The sequence below is a fragment of the Coenobita brevimanus genome, chromosome 46 (assembly GCF_032717465.1).
Source record: "Coenobita brevimanus isolate Jiangsu-jjx chromosome 46, ASM3271746v2, whole genome shotgun sequence".
Classification (NCBI taxonomy): domain Eukaryota; kingdom Metazoa; phylum Arthropoda; class Malacostraca; order Decapoda; family Coenobitidae; genus Coenobita; species Coenobita brevimanus.
This window is the reverse complement of record NC_136999.1, coordinates 7,882,366-7,897,331: the sequence shown is the minus strand read 5'-3', so window position 1 is coordinate 7,897,331 and position 14,966 is coordinate 7,882,366. Positions and strand designations below refer to the sequence as shown.

At 45.8% G+C, this 14,966-nt stretch overlaps 1 protein-coding gene across 1 annotated transcript in view; it reads right to left on the bottom strand.

Annotated features, from left to right (window-relative positions):
• The window catches only part of LOC145398758 (lanC-like protein 2), a 170,043-nt gene extending 160,350 nt beyond the window's left edge, over positions 1–9,693 (bottom strand). The window contains exon 1 of the mRNA XM_080271565.1: positions 9,650–9,693. The gene's annotated coding sequence lies outside the window, so the exon portion shown is untranslated. The remainder of the gene's footprint in view (positions 1–9,649) is intronic.
• Positions 9,694–14,966: the final 5,273 nt, after the last annotated feature.

The window sequence follows — 14,966 nt, the reverse complement described above, 5'->3', positions numbered from 1 at the left end:
ACAACGTCTGATACCCAGGATCGCCCTCGTCGTCGTCCAACCACTCACGAACATCGTCCACATCAACATCGTCGCCATGCGTACGTAGCCGTGCATGGAAGTCATCCACGTCAAACCCTTGAAAATCGTACTCCACATCCGTTCCGAGAAGCAGACGAGACCAACCATTTTCAAGAGTTTTCACAGGGACTTCCTTCCATGCACTAGCCCAGTTGTACAGAGCAGACTTGATGTTGCAGCGGCGAAGGTTTTCCAAAGTCCGCTTGCCTCGTGTGTCCCGTCCTTCCCTGCGCTCGTCCTCGTCCTCGAGAACAACCATCACCTCCTCCAGGAACTTCCGACGGTATAGGCGCTTTGTTGCCACGATCACTCCTTGGTCCATGGGTTGAATGAGAGCAGTCGTATTAGGTGGCAGAAACATGCACCTAATACGGCCATTCTCAGCAACCAAGTCCTTGTCGCACGGGTGGGCAGGTGCATTGTCGAGCAGGAGAGCCTTTGCCTAGTCACGAGAGATTCCCAGTGTCTTCGTCTGGTAATGGATGACCTCCTTGACGAAGTGAAGGTGAAACCAGTCTTTGAAAACCACAGCTGTGAACCATGCTTTCAAAGAATGGTACCACACGACAGGAAGGACATCCATCACCCCACGAAGGCACCGAGGCTGCTTTGCACGGCCAACAACAACGGGCTTAAGCCGGTGCATGCCGTTAGCACTGGCACAACACAAAGCAGATATCCGTTCCTTGGAAAGCTTCCGGCCAGGTACACGCTTCTCCGTCTCCTCGGCTAGAGTGCTTGTTGGCAGCGAGCAATAGAATAGGCCAGTTTCGTCAGCACTGTAGACTTGACCGAGAGTTAGGCCCTCCCTGTCGATGAAGCCTTTCACCTTGTGCCAAAACTCGTCAACTCCATCCTCGTTAGCGTCCAATGCTTCGCCATGTGCTTTACGGTTAGTAAGGCCATGTCGCAACTTGAACGTGAAGAGCCAACCCTCGGATGCCTTGAAGTCTAGGGCGTCGTGAAGCCTTGCGAACTTCTCAGCAGCAGCCTTCAGCTCCGTTCCACATACCATCACACCAGCTGCACGTTGCTGTCGGTACCAAATCAACGTGGATCGGTCGATTTCTGCAAACTTGGGGGTAAACATAACCTTCCTTTCCACGTTGCCTTTGCTTCTCAACGAGAAGTCAGCCGTGTACTGCATGAGTTTGTCTCGGGAACGTTTGATATCAAACAAAGTTGACCGGGCCAGGTTATACTCGCGGAGAATGCGGGAAGAAGACCAACCCGCATCAACTTTCTCCAATATCTCCCTCTTCTTTTCCAGAGTCAACACCACTTTCTTCCTTTTCTCAGGTGGCGGGGCAATCATCACACACACTAAGAGGAGGCCCGAGAGCAGCAGGAGGCCCTGCAGCAGGTAGGGCACCACCACTAAAGCGAGCATGTGGGCAGCCTTTGCGAAGAGCGTAGGTCCAGTCGCGGTGAGAGACAGGCGGGAAGTAGGGAGGATGCAGCGGCGCTCTATCGGACGTCGGAGGAATGACGCACCAAAACAATGCTCTCCCGCGGCGCGCGTGGCAAGTTCAAATTACGGAGGGGAAAAAATCTTTTTTTTTTTTTTTTTTTTTGGGGGGGGGGTTTTCGGACCATTTTGGGAATGTTGGATCCCAGGATGATAAGGTCCAGGTAGTGGGGATGTTCGGTTATTGGGCGTCTGGATATTAGAGTGATTACTACAGGACGAGAAAGTGAATGCTACGTATTTTACTGAAAGAGAAATTGAATGCCTACAGTGACAATAAACTACTATTACTGAAGGAAACTTATGGATAAAGACTGTAGATATATATATGTGTTATATAGTTATAGAAACATACAGTGTGAGGGGTTTTATGAATAATAAATGACAGAACACCAGTGGCGAACGATCACAAGTGGGAAGGTCATATGCCCTCGTAATTTTCATTGCTTTCACAGTGTTTTTTTTTTGGAGTATGGATTCACTATTTGAGAATCATAGAATAGTGTTTCTAGTGATAATATCAGACTGTGGTAATCATATTACGGGTTGTCGGGAAGTGTAAAGTGGAAACTTCGTTACCCAACTTCAGAGGTCTCCACAAGACCTACAGTACTCGACAAAGGCTCAACAAACATCCCAGGAGAAAGCTGAAGGTATGTGCCATACGCATATGTAATTTTAGTATTCTAGGACTGATAACTGATTTTTGGCAAATATTTTTAGAGAGTCTGTTAGAGCGCGAATATGACCGCAGGAGCCGTAAGTCAAAGCAAAACAAGCCTGCAGTTTAGGGGTTAAAAAATAAATAAATAAATAAATCTTCATTTTTTGCACACCACGGGGTGGGGGAAAAAAAAAAAAAAGGTTATTTGCACAATCAACAGGTTAACAGACCCACCGACCACAGGTAAGCAGCTGCTTCCATGGGGCTGTTCTCTAGGTACAATACACCCACTGTACTGGGAAAGAGTACCCCCTTATGATGGAGTGCCTCACCAGGACTGGAACAAGGCACCCACAGTGAGGTACAAGGAAATATGAGGAATTTTGGCTCCCAGGTGGATGATACAGCTGCTCTCTCGAGAGTGCACAGTGCCATTACATGTAGGCCCATCAGCACCTTCAGGCATATGGGAAAAACAAAGAGAATGCTACCCATCAGTATGACATTGTACTGTGGTTGTATTAAGTAGTCTAAGATAGTACTGCACTGTCTCAATAATAATACAGTAAGACCTCACTATAACGGACTAAATGGGGCCCAAACCATTCCGAAAAATGCAAAATTCTGATAAAAGCGACATCTGGACTTCCCCCTGCTAATCCGGACTTTTTCTGATATATCAGACATTAGTCCGGTTCGCATGAACGGTTTTTAAACTGCTTTGACTACCACTGCAGTACTGTACTGTGCTATAACTTCACTACATTAATCAGATGGTATAATACGGTACATATACAATAATAACACTGTGCTGTACACTGATAAACATGTCTTTTATTTACCTTATTGTGGTGAACATAGCTGAAGTGGTCTGGCAGTCCAGACTGCTTCTGGCTTTATTGCACTTTTTCCAATATCTACGGTAGGAAATTAGTCTGGTAGCTCCTCGAGTCCGATAAAAGCGAATTCCAGTCTATTGTTGAGGTTTTACTATACTGTACCGGTACATATTTACTGCTTGATAGTACAGAAGCCTTAACTCAGCAGTAACATATGAGAAGTTTAGGTTAGGCTAGGTTAGGTTAGATTAGGATAGGATGGGATAGGACAGAATAGGCTAGGACAGGACAGGATACGTCAGAACCAAATCTAATCTAACCTATCCTATCCTGTTCAGTCCTATCCTATCCTAACCTATTCTACACAATCCTATCCTAACCATACGGTATAGTGTAAATGTCCTTGTAGACAGCACACTATTGTAGCACCCATCCGAGCCTAACCTAACCTAACCTTTATATATTGTATCTGTATTTTCCCTGTTTACCAATGAAACCCCTTCAAACCGGTACTCGAAAACACACTGCTATACGCCTTTACTAAATCTGTAAGTCAGTTCAGAGATTGTTAAAAATGTTAGCTAATATATTTTAGAAGCAGTCCTGTGTCTCTTTAACCCCTACACCGCGGGCATGTTTACCAATGTTTTGCGTGTTCCGCGGGGTTATTCGGGCTCCGACAGACTCTCAAAAAATATTTGCCAAAAATCAGTTATTAGTCCTAGAATATTAAAATTACACATGCTTATGGCACATACCTTCAGCTTTCTCCTGGAATGTTTGTTGAGCCTTCGTCGGTTACCGTAGGACTTGTGGAGACCTCTGAAGTTGGGTAATGAAGTCTCCACTTTACACTTCCCGACAACCCGTAATATGATTACCACAGCCAGATATTAACACTATAAACACTACTCTATGATTTTCAAGTAGTTTGGGATCCATACTCCAAAAAAAAACCACTGTGAAAGCAATGGAAATTACGAGCGCATCTGATCGTCGCACTTGCGCTAGTTCGCTCTTGGTACTCTGTCATTTATTATTCATAAAACCCCTCACACTTTATATTTCTGTTACTATATCACACTTATATATATCTGGAGTCTTTCTCCATAAGTTTCCTTCAGTAGTATTAGTTTATTGTCACTGAAGTCATTCAATTTTTCATTCAGTAAAATACGTAGAAAGCCACAGATTCACTTTCACTGTTATAACATAAATTATTTGTACTCATATTCTTATATTACTAATTACTTACATTACTATTTACATTTTCTATTCTGTTTTCAATATTTACCTTTCTATTTTACTTACACTATGTTATTCACTGTCACTTTCAGTAAGATAAAACTATAATACACTGTTCAATCATATGTACTGAACATCCATTGCTTTCACTTGCTATTTACACATTATTCTCCTTTCACACTTGCACTGTTAGAACTGCTTCTAGCTGTGGTAATCAAAGAAGCAGGTAACACAGAGGGGAACCTGGCACTCAGCGCACTGCCAAGAGGTGCGTTTGTGCTCAGGTGTGCGGCAGGTGATATGTGCACACACCTGACACCTGCGAATCGCAGCCTTCCTTTTCCCTGTGGCAGGCATAAGCTCCAGTCTGTGCCGATCCATATACGCCCTCTGCTCAAGTCGGTCGGGAAGTGTTACTGGATGGCGCCTTGGAGTTGCTGCTGTCACCCTACCATATCTTTCCAGCAGCTGCTGGACACAAGTCCTGGCGAACAACCTCAGGGAGAAGGACTTGGGTGGCTTGACCTACATCTTGCACAGGATGAAGGCGTTCAGCATCGTCATATCTATGAGATGCAGAAAAACTTTCCTGTACCACCTAGTATTCTTCCTGATGCAGTCGATCTCACCAATCATCATGTCGGACTTGTCCACCAGCCGCATGTTGATATTGTAGTCCAACACAGCATCAGGTTTCATCACAGGTTCGCCTGTCCTACGGTCGACCTTCCCACTGTCTGTCATCTCCCCCTTATGTACGGTGGTGAGCATGTGCACGACCCTCTTGTCATGCCACCGTATTGCCAGCATCTTCTCAGACTTGCGTAGGTGCACGTCTCCTTGCTGCGAGGTTCCTGCCTCTGTGAATTTGGGGAAGTGGGCACGATTACTTTTGACAGTGCCGCAGGAGCCAATGCTGTGCTCAGAAAGGTATTTGGCAAGTTTCGGTGCTGTATAGTAGTTGTCTGTATACAGCACATGATTCCCACCAAAATACTTTTCAAGGAGCACTTTCACTACACAGCCTGAGAAGCCAAGGGGGTGTGTTTTATCCAGATCAACGGTGCTGGCTGAATAAATGACGAAGTCAAGGATGTACCCCGTCTTACAGTCGCACAGTACAAAGAACTTAATTCCAAAGCGATGGCATTTGCTTGGAATGTACTGAACAAACCAAAGACGTCCTCTGAACAAAACCAAGGATTCGTCAATGACAACCTTCTGAAAGGGGTGGAAGAATGACATAAACTTATCCTTCATTCTGCTCAGAATCTCCCGGATCTTCCAAAGTGGGTCGGTTTGGGAAGGTACATCGTTGCCGGCAAAGTGCAGGTTTCCCATGATGTTCCGGAAGCGATCTCTGGCCATGTACTTAGTGAAGGTGGGTGAGGGTAGTAAGGGGTCCATGGACCAGTATTCTTCCAACTCATGCTTCTTGGAGTGTGGCATGAGAAGCAAGAGGGCAAAGAACACATACAGCTCTTGCACTCCCAGCATGGACCACTGTTGCATCTTGGCTGCACCTGTACCACTTGCAGCACGTCGTGATTCATACCTGTTGGTCTCATCACATATGTACTGCATGACTTCGTCATCTAGGAAGGCCAAAAGGTAGTCCACACACTCAGCATTATCGTCAATAGTGAAGGCAGGCTGAACTCCTGAGGAGCTCTCATCAAACACTAAATGTTCAGGCACAAAATCTGACCCTTCCGTCCACGCGAAGGCGTCCAGGATTCCCTGTCGTGGCGGTGTAGGGCGGGTGGTGATGGTGGTGGTTGGCTGAGGCAGATTTATCTCGTTCAAGGTCACTCGCACTGACCCTGGGTTGCCGTACAGCACTAGCAGCCCTTACCCTACTAACAACTCTACTTTCAAAGTCCTGGATTTACCTCTTCCTCTACGGCCTGCCTTCACTGTTGATGCTGGTGGTGACTCCGACGACGAAGACTCCGGAGATAACTCAGCCGACGATGAGGAAGAAATGAGTGAAGTGGGGCTTGGGGAACGGGGAGGTGAATGCACTCGGGACTCATGGCGGGCTGGGTCACGCGGGGGCATTGTTCTGGGGCTAACACGCCGCCTTTTCACTCCCTTCCCAAATTCCTTGCCTTGCTGCACTAACGGCTCCTTTCCCTTGGAGCTAGAGACTACTTCCGACACTGAAGCACTCGTACTAGCACTTTCTGGCACGATTACCTCACCCAGCTCATCACACGATTCACCCGAATCGTCAAAATCACTGTCCATCGTCACCATGGACAATTCTGCAAGTTCACGTGCCACTGCAGAGTCACTAAGTCCTTTCCTGCTTCCCTCACTACTTTTCTTAGGGGTAGAGGTCACGGGGCCCTTTGCAATGGGCGCAGAAGCGGCAGGAATGGCGGGGCGCGAGTGCGACATGTTTCACTACAGTGAAGGACAAGGAACTAAATGCCGTGGCTTATCTGAGAAGGCAAGGGTTGACAATGACACTGAGGCTGACTGCTGCTAACTTACATGCTAATTTTTTATAGGTAGAAAATCTCGGCAATACATAAAGAAATAGGTAGTTCCAGGTGAATGTAAATGTCACTTAGGCTTCTCCCTTCCTTTCTGATATATATTTTTATTACAGACATCGATTACAAGGCATAATTCAAAGGGGAAATTACCGTGGTAATGTAGCGAATGAATGCACGTGAGGTGTTGTCAGGTGATAATTAGCCAATTCCTGGTGTATAACACTATCACTTACCTTATTTTTTTTTTTGGTATATATTATTTTGTATAAGTATAGGGCATAGGGCTTATTTCAATGGATGAAATCTGTGGAAAAATCTGGGGGAAATTTGCGTAGCGCAGCGCGGCGTGGGAGGTGAGAGGACAGGGTAATGGAGGGCAGGTAGGGAGGGGAGTCACGAAGGGGGTAAAATCGCTAAAATGTCAACAATGGATGGGAATACAGATGAGATTTGGAGTGCTGACTAGTGAGAGCTGACTAGTGTTGGACATTGGCAGTACTGATAGATGATACAAGCCACCACTTGAGAGCCCGGGATAATTCAAAATAACACAGAATCACAAAAGTGACGCCCCGCGGTATGATCCATTGTGGCCGAGCGTCACAAAAGTGATGCCCCGCGGTTAAGGGGTTAATAGATTACTGTATAAATCTCTACTAACACTTTTACACACAAAACCTAACCTAACCATAACTGCAATGTTCTTCAAAACTCCTAAATTTAGTTACTTCATCAGAATTTGGATGTCATAACTACACTATGCTGAAACTTGGTGTAATTTTGATCAAAAGCTTTTCATCATCTGTGAGAGGGAGCTACAGTGGATTTTTTCTTGAGTTAATATTACTTTACAACCAGAGTAATACCATATGTATCTAATACATAAGATAAAAGCAAATATAACTATCCAGTTGTGAACAACTGTGTCAAACTTAAATGCTTTTACAGCAGAATACACTCCGACTCCGAGCTTTTTTTACCCCTGCACAGTTGCTGACTTAATACACAGGTTTTATTTGCCCCTGTGTAGAGTACAATTCTCAAATGTGGAGAAGCTTCCCACAAACAGCTCTTTTCAACAAGGTAGAGTCAAAGGCTTTTCATCTCAATAACTCTCCTCCTCTAACTGGCTCCTTTCAATTTCTGCCTCTTCGCCACACTACTGCATCTTTATCTCTTTTCTGTCAGTACTTCAATGGTCATTGCAACTGTCTTGCAACAAACTCTCATCAGTTTTCTGTCCAACTCTCTAATGCATGAGTTAACTGTTACCCCCAGTCCTTCATGTATGCAACAGGCCAACTCTGGAACTGTCTCCCTCTGTCTGTATTTCCTGCTGCCTATGATCTCCAGTTTTTCAAGTCCAGACATCTCGAAATGAACGGATCTTGAATCTGGCTCTCTGTTATCTTGATATTTATTTTCTTTTTGGAGGGAACAATTTGCGTGCTCCTGACATTTAGTTCTTTCCTCCTTGAAAAAAAAAAAAAAATACCAATATGAATGTTAGGTAAATGTGAACAACAGTGACGCAGAGATTCAAGCTGTTTTTTTAAACCCAAAGTTCTTAACCAAAGTAATTTTAGCATTGTACTAGATACATCGCAGGTAGCTAATTACCGGGTAACATTTAATTTTCAACAAAAGAAATAAAGAGAACAAGAAAAATACCAGCATACCGGTACACTCTGCAATATTAAAAAAAGCCGTCCATGACAGTGTGTTTACTGCCAATCCCTCTGACTTGAACATGCCAATACATCAAACATACTCAAATGTACACAATTTAATTACAGTACCATACATTTCAGCAGATACCTATCTAGAAAAGTGTATCACCTACCTGGGGTAGCTTTGCCCCCCAGACCCCCCCCTCAATTAGCAGTGGAAACCTAACTGGGGGGCTTCACCCCCCAGACCCCCCACTGATTATTGCCTAACCTCCCTAACACCATGCAAACTACAATGTGCACTGCATAAAACTTGAGCCAAAACAGTATCGTGTGTTAAAGGGATTTGTTAATCATGGCACAATCACCACACGACCATGCGATGGTGAAGGTAGGTGAGATTATAAAGAAAATCTTTACATATATCACCCAAGAGACACCCATTACGATATGATACATGTTAGTAAACAGCGCTCAGCAATTAAATTAAATCACTTCATATTCCGTAAAATATAAGATTTGCGCGGTATTACGTACAATAATGGAACCTCTTATGAACATTTTTAAACACCAGCATTCTAAAAAAGCCCATACTATGTGCTAATCTATAAAAAATACCAGGATCCTGTCAACATTTCATTCCAATAGGAAATCTGGAAACACTGTCACCATCATATATAATTGAATGTTATTGATAATATGATAGCAAGTTATTAAAGTCACTATGACTGCTGCTCTCTGACACCTAACTCAGTCTACTTAGCTACTAACATGACAATACCACTAAGTGACAGGTTATGACCCTGGCCTTGGTTACTTTTCATAATGTGGCTGAAGCTCACACTTGCTTTTGAGTTTTGGCCATCAAATGAAACATCAGAAAGAAGCCAAGTCTTATACATGATGTGCATACTTAATATCAATAACATACGGTAGGGAAGTGAAGGAAAATGAAAATGAAATGATACCGATACAAATACATTAGTAAATTATAGATGACATACAATATTCTACGTTATTTAGCTAACAAATCAACTTTGGACTATTCTGAAATTGAACTGACTCATCTTCCAGGCCAAAGTGTTGAACATCAATAACCTCCACAGCATCCTAGACTGGATATTTACTGCCATGTCTTCCAAACCATCCTATAGCTCAACATGGAAAGCTGCAGTGCACAAAGGGCGTTCAATATATACCACAAAGATATGACTTTCGAATCGTGGATCAACCTTGTACTTGAAGACGAGACTTGTTTACATCCATCGCCCATTGATACATTTCTAACTCCTTCAACGGTGCCTCCCAGGACAATCCTATTTTCGTGGGTTGCCTCAGGGGATTATTATTATTATTATTATTATTATTATTACTATCATTGTAGTAGTAGTAGTAGTAAATGGATGTCTGAGTGTGAATGAACCATGTAGTGTTGAGTCATCTGGATATGAGTGAATGGGATTGTGGGTGACAAATAAGAGATCCAGAAATAGGGTTGACGCCAGGCCTGATCCCTGCGGCACGAGTGGAAATCGGAATTTACATCATCTACTTTTACTCTTACTTTCCTGTCACTAAGATATGAGGAAATCAAAGGAACATAAGACGTTAGTCCATAGTAAGGGAGTTTGGACAGCAGCGAACTGTGCCATACAGTCGAAAGCTTTAGAGACATCAAGAGCTACTGCATGAGTTTCTCCAAAAAGATCAATTGATTGATGAATGGTATGAGCTACTGCTCTTAAAATGCCCGCGACCGGACCTTCCGCCCCGCCACCCCCCACACCACCACCGGGCCACCACCACCCCACAACCCGAGGAGGAGGTAACGGTCAGGTTAGTGACCCGGGACAAGAGGGTCATCCAACCACCACTGACCTGTGCCCCTTCTTCCCGCAACTACCTCAACACCAGGTGAGCCTAGACCCGCAACAAATTACACGGCGGGTTAACCATCGACAGCAGTGGGGTGGGACTGATACAATATCAGTCCCTAGTAGTTTTGTGGTGACGACCACAGCTTCACCCCAACGGGACAGGAGGTCCCTAGGTGAGCCACGAGGTGTTTACACCTACTGCCACCGCGAGCCACGGGGAAGTACCATCCTCTGCCGCAACAACCCTGGTGAGCCACGAGGGGCTATAGTCTGACAAATCTAAACGTAGGGTTTTGGTGGAGTCACCCCCTCCCTGCACTGTTGCCACGTTTCCGAGCTGACCTCTCCATCAGCGATGACCTTGACACTGTTTCCCTCTTGTGATCTCTGTTTTTCTAATACCCCCTATACCCCTGCCACCAACACCCCCTATACCCCTACCCCCAACAACACCCCCATCAACAACACCCGCTATACCTCCACCACCAACACATCCTATAAATATAGACCCCCACCATCAACACCTGTATAATAATTAGCCGTTGATAATTGCTATACTTTTATTGAGAGCATACATTCTACCCTATTGCTCAAACTCCCTAATCTTACAATCTCATCTGTCTTAATCCTTCCCATTGCCTTCGTTCCTAAATCCCTTAATTGATCTATTTTTAACCTAAGTGTCCCCACACCTTTTAAACCATTTACCTCTCTGTCACTATTCTCCACCAAATGTATCAACTTGTATTATATTGTGTATAGAACTTTCATACTGTATGCTGTACTACTGTATAATGTATAAGAATACCCACTGTTTAGTGGAAATAAAGTTTTATTATTATTATTATTATTATTATTTCTCTCTCTCTCTCTCTCTCTCTCTCTCTCGCTAGATTTTGTTATGTGTCATCCATGGTTTTTTACTTACATTTTTATGTATGGATTTTAATTTTGACTTTATTTCCGCACCACCCTTGAGGTAAAAGTCACGGCGCTTTTTTTTTATAGAGGTTTCCCCAATAGGCCTAAATCCTGTAGGGGGTTGGTGACCTCCCACAGCGTACACACAAACACGTGTCGCGTGAGTGCTGCCACCCCAGAGCTGTTTGATATATTTATTTTAATTATGAAAGGATCGCCTCTTCCCACTTTTATCCCTTCAAATTTTCTTGCAATTATACTTGCTAAATTAATTAGCAATGTTAGAAGTGTTGGGGAAGTAAATAATAATTAGAATATTTTTAGAGCAACACTGCCAAATTTTTATGCCACGTTTCTCTATTATCGTATAATATAGTATGCAGAATAGTTTTATTCTTCCTTGATACATGTCAGCACTTTCATTACAGTTACATTAGTATGAGTTATGTTTATGTATCATTCCTACTACACAAACTACAGGCGTTATACATCGTAGGGTTAGGAAACATGGCAATAGTGTAGGGAGGGGGTGACTCCACCCAAACCCTATGTTTAGATTTGTCAGACTATAGTACCCTCTGCCACCGTGAGCCACGAGGGCGTAATACCCTCTGCCACAACCAGGACAGGAGGTCCTTTGACGAGGGAGAAGAACCCTCTATAACAAACAGGGCAGGAGGCCCAATAGTGGACTATACTGGGCCCACACCCCTAGTCACACCAAGGATAAGAGACCCTCACACAAAGCCACAAGTGGGTCCCAGGACCGATCAACCTGGTGCCACGGCAGCTGTGAAGACAAGAGAGAGAGTCGCCTCTGTGCTACCCTCCCTAAGTACAAGAGAGACCACGGCCTCCATGTGTCCTCTAAAGTCAGCTAACTCCCGCAGGAGTAGCTGGACACCACCCGGGAGAGTTGCCCCGAAAGTGTCACCCGAACAGAGGCCCGGTCCCAGTCGGGACCTACCTCCCACCCCCGGGAAATTCTTGTCTTCCCCAGGTACCAGCAGGAGACGAGGCCGCAGCCCACACCTGACGGCGCGTCCCCCGGCAGACCTCCGCAGCCCTCGGACCCCCAGGCGAGCCCAGCAGCCCGTCAACGCCGACCTCCCCCTGCCGCAGACCCTACGACGTCAGACCCGTCTGCTACACCTGTTTGGCCCCAGTCCCTAGGGCCAACATAGACAGGCCTCCCTTCACCGTGACCAGAGGAGGGCCTACAACAGGTCGAGACCCCAGGCAAGAGGGTCTCCCTGCACCGTGACCAGAGTGAGGACCTAAAACAGGTCGAGACCCCAGGCAAGAGGGTCTCCCTGCAACATCGGACCCGGGTCGAGTCTCCCCCCAGTGGGTACGGTGATTCCCGCCACGGGTAGAGCCCCCGGAGGTCCCCTTATAGTGACAGAGTGATATCGCCCCAGAAACTCGGGCAAGATTAGTGACTTTTCCTTTCCTATAGTGAGACAGAGATAGTGATCCAGTGACAAAGTGAACCAGCGGGATTACACCAAAAAGTGTCCGTAAATACCTTCCCTTGGAAAAGACTATAAGTACTGGGCCTGTACAACTAGTGCTATTTCCAAGTCCAGTCTAGAGGAGTCCCCCTCCTTGTCAGTGTACGCGCAGGCGAGAGTTGCCGCGCCGAGCCCAAACAGTGAATTATAGTGATCTGCTCCCCTTGTTCTTTTATAGTAATAATCCCTCCCCGGCTCATCAAGCCCAGACATCTCGATTGCCCCAGTACACTAAGACCTTTTGGACTTTAATGCATGTTAGTCTCATTCACTTATGGACCCTTAACCTATTGTAAAGTATAATTATAGTGTGTGTGAATATCCCGTGTTGTACTAACGTAAATTTGTATATCTGTATCCTCTGCCCATAATATCATTCTATGTAATATTGTCACGGTGTTAGAATTAAGGTAATAGATGTGTTAAAGGTGGACTGCCTAGTTTTTATGTCCTGTTCCATTGTTAGTGCATTACTTCCGGTCCGGAAAGAGGACCCCGCTCAGTAGCTAGTGTTTTTAGTACAAGGAGTTGGCCTAAAAACACTCAGCATAACACTGGTGGCAAGCGGTGGTTCTGGATCCAAGTAACGCACGGAGGAACGTAAAAGGAAACTTGCACAATGGCAGCTAAACCGCACATTCAATTACCAAAATTCAACCCGGACCAATGTGACATGGATGTTTATTTGGACATGATCAAACCCCTTTTAGACATAGGGTTTGACCCAGATAAGGAGAAAATTGCAGTCACACTACCGAATCTGGGAAAAATTATCACAAATGTCGCACCCAAAATAGTCCCAGAACTGTCATGGGACCAGTTCACTCAGATAGTGAAACAGGCTTTTATGCCTTGCATGGGCAGAGTTGTCGCACTCTCACAACTCGACGCCCTCACCTATGACGGTAACCTGGATGATACTTTCACCCAGGCTCGGCGCCTCGTCACCACCGCTTATCCCGAAGCTGAAGTAAATACTTGGGACACTCATACCTTCAAGCCCTGCTGAGGATCCTCCCGAGCATAGTCAGGGAACATTTCTCTATATATGATCCCTCAGGAAATATGGATCAAGACCTGCAGCTCGTCAGGCGTCTTCTCGCTGCCCGTCCCACACCACAACCGCTTCACGCAGTGACAAAGTTCCCCACAAACCACAACCTCCCACCAAAACCCAAGCCGACGCCTCACCAATCGCCTGCAGACCCGCCTCCCACAGTACCCAGGGCTTACCCGCACAGGAAGCGCCACAACCCCAGGGAACAAGGGAACTTAATCAGCATAAACCCTTGGGAGTTCACGGCTTGCAGCCGCACCTGCCCCCTTCATGACATAAGGGAACAACTCAAGGCGAATCAGCGAAAGAACCCCCAACAAAGCCGTAGAAAAGTTTCCTCCCTTGAAGATGACGCCCAAGAGGACGACGTACCACCACTGCTCTACCAAGGACCGGAAGAAGATGAGCACGACGACTACCCCCATCCTCAGCAGATGCATTTTTAGGCCCGCCCCCGCACCTCCCCACGGTGGCGGGGGCCACCTCAAATACCTACAAACCCCCAGTCTACAACAAGATATGGCTGAACGGGGTCAAGACAAGATTATTGGTGGATACGGGAGCAGCCAGGTCTTGTCTCTACTCCCACTTTTACTCCCGCCACATCTCAGCATTCGGCCCACTTCTCCCCACTTCAGCCAACCTCGTAGACGCCGGGGATGGCCCCCTACCCATCCGTGGGGAAACCAGGGCCTTACAAACTACCACCCACCAACGAGTCCTCACCGACCATCCATTCATCATTTTTGACTCCTCCTGTAGCCAATATGATGGTTACCTTGGCCTGGACCTGCTTCAGAAACTCCACACGACCATTGACTGCTATCAACGTCGCCTCCACTTCGGTCCAGCCCAACCTAACCAAGCATTCACCGACAAGGGAAAAAAAAAAAAGAGAAAAAAAAAAACCAACACCACCCCCACACACAACACACCACCACACGCTCCCTCTCCAGCCCACCTGTACATGTAACCCAAGCCTACACTCCCCAAATGCCTCAGTAAATTCCCTTCCACCACCACCCCCCACTCCACCCTTGCCATCACAAAATCCCTCATTCCCTGCCACTATTGCCTCTACCGTTACCATTCCACCCCACCACGAAGCATGGGTTACACTCACCAGACCCTCAAGTACATCAGTCCT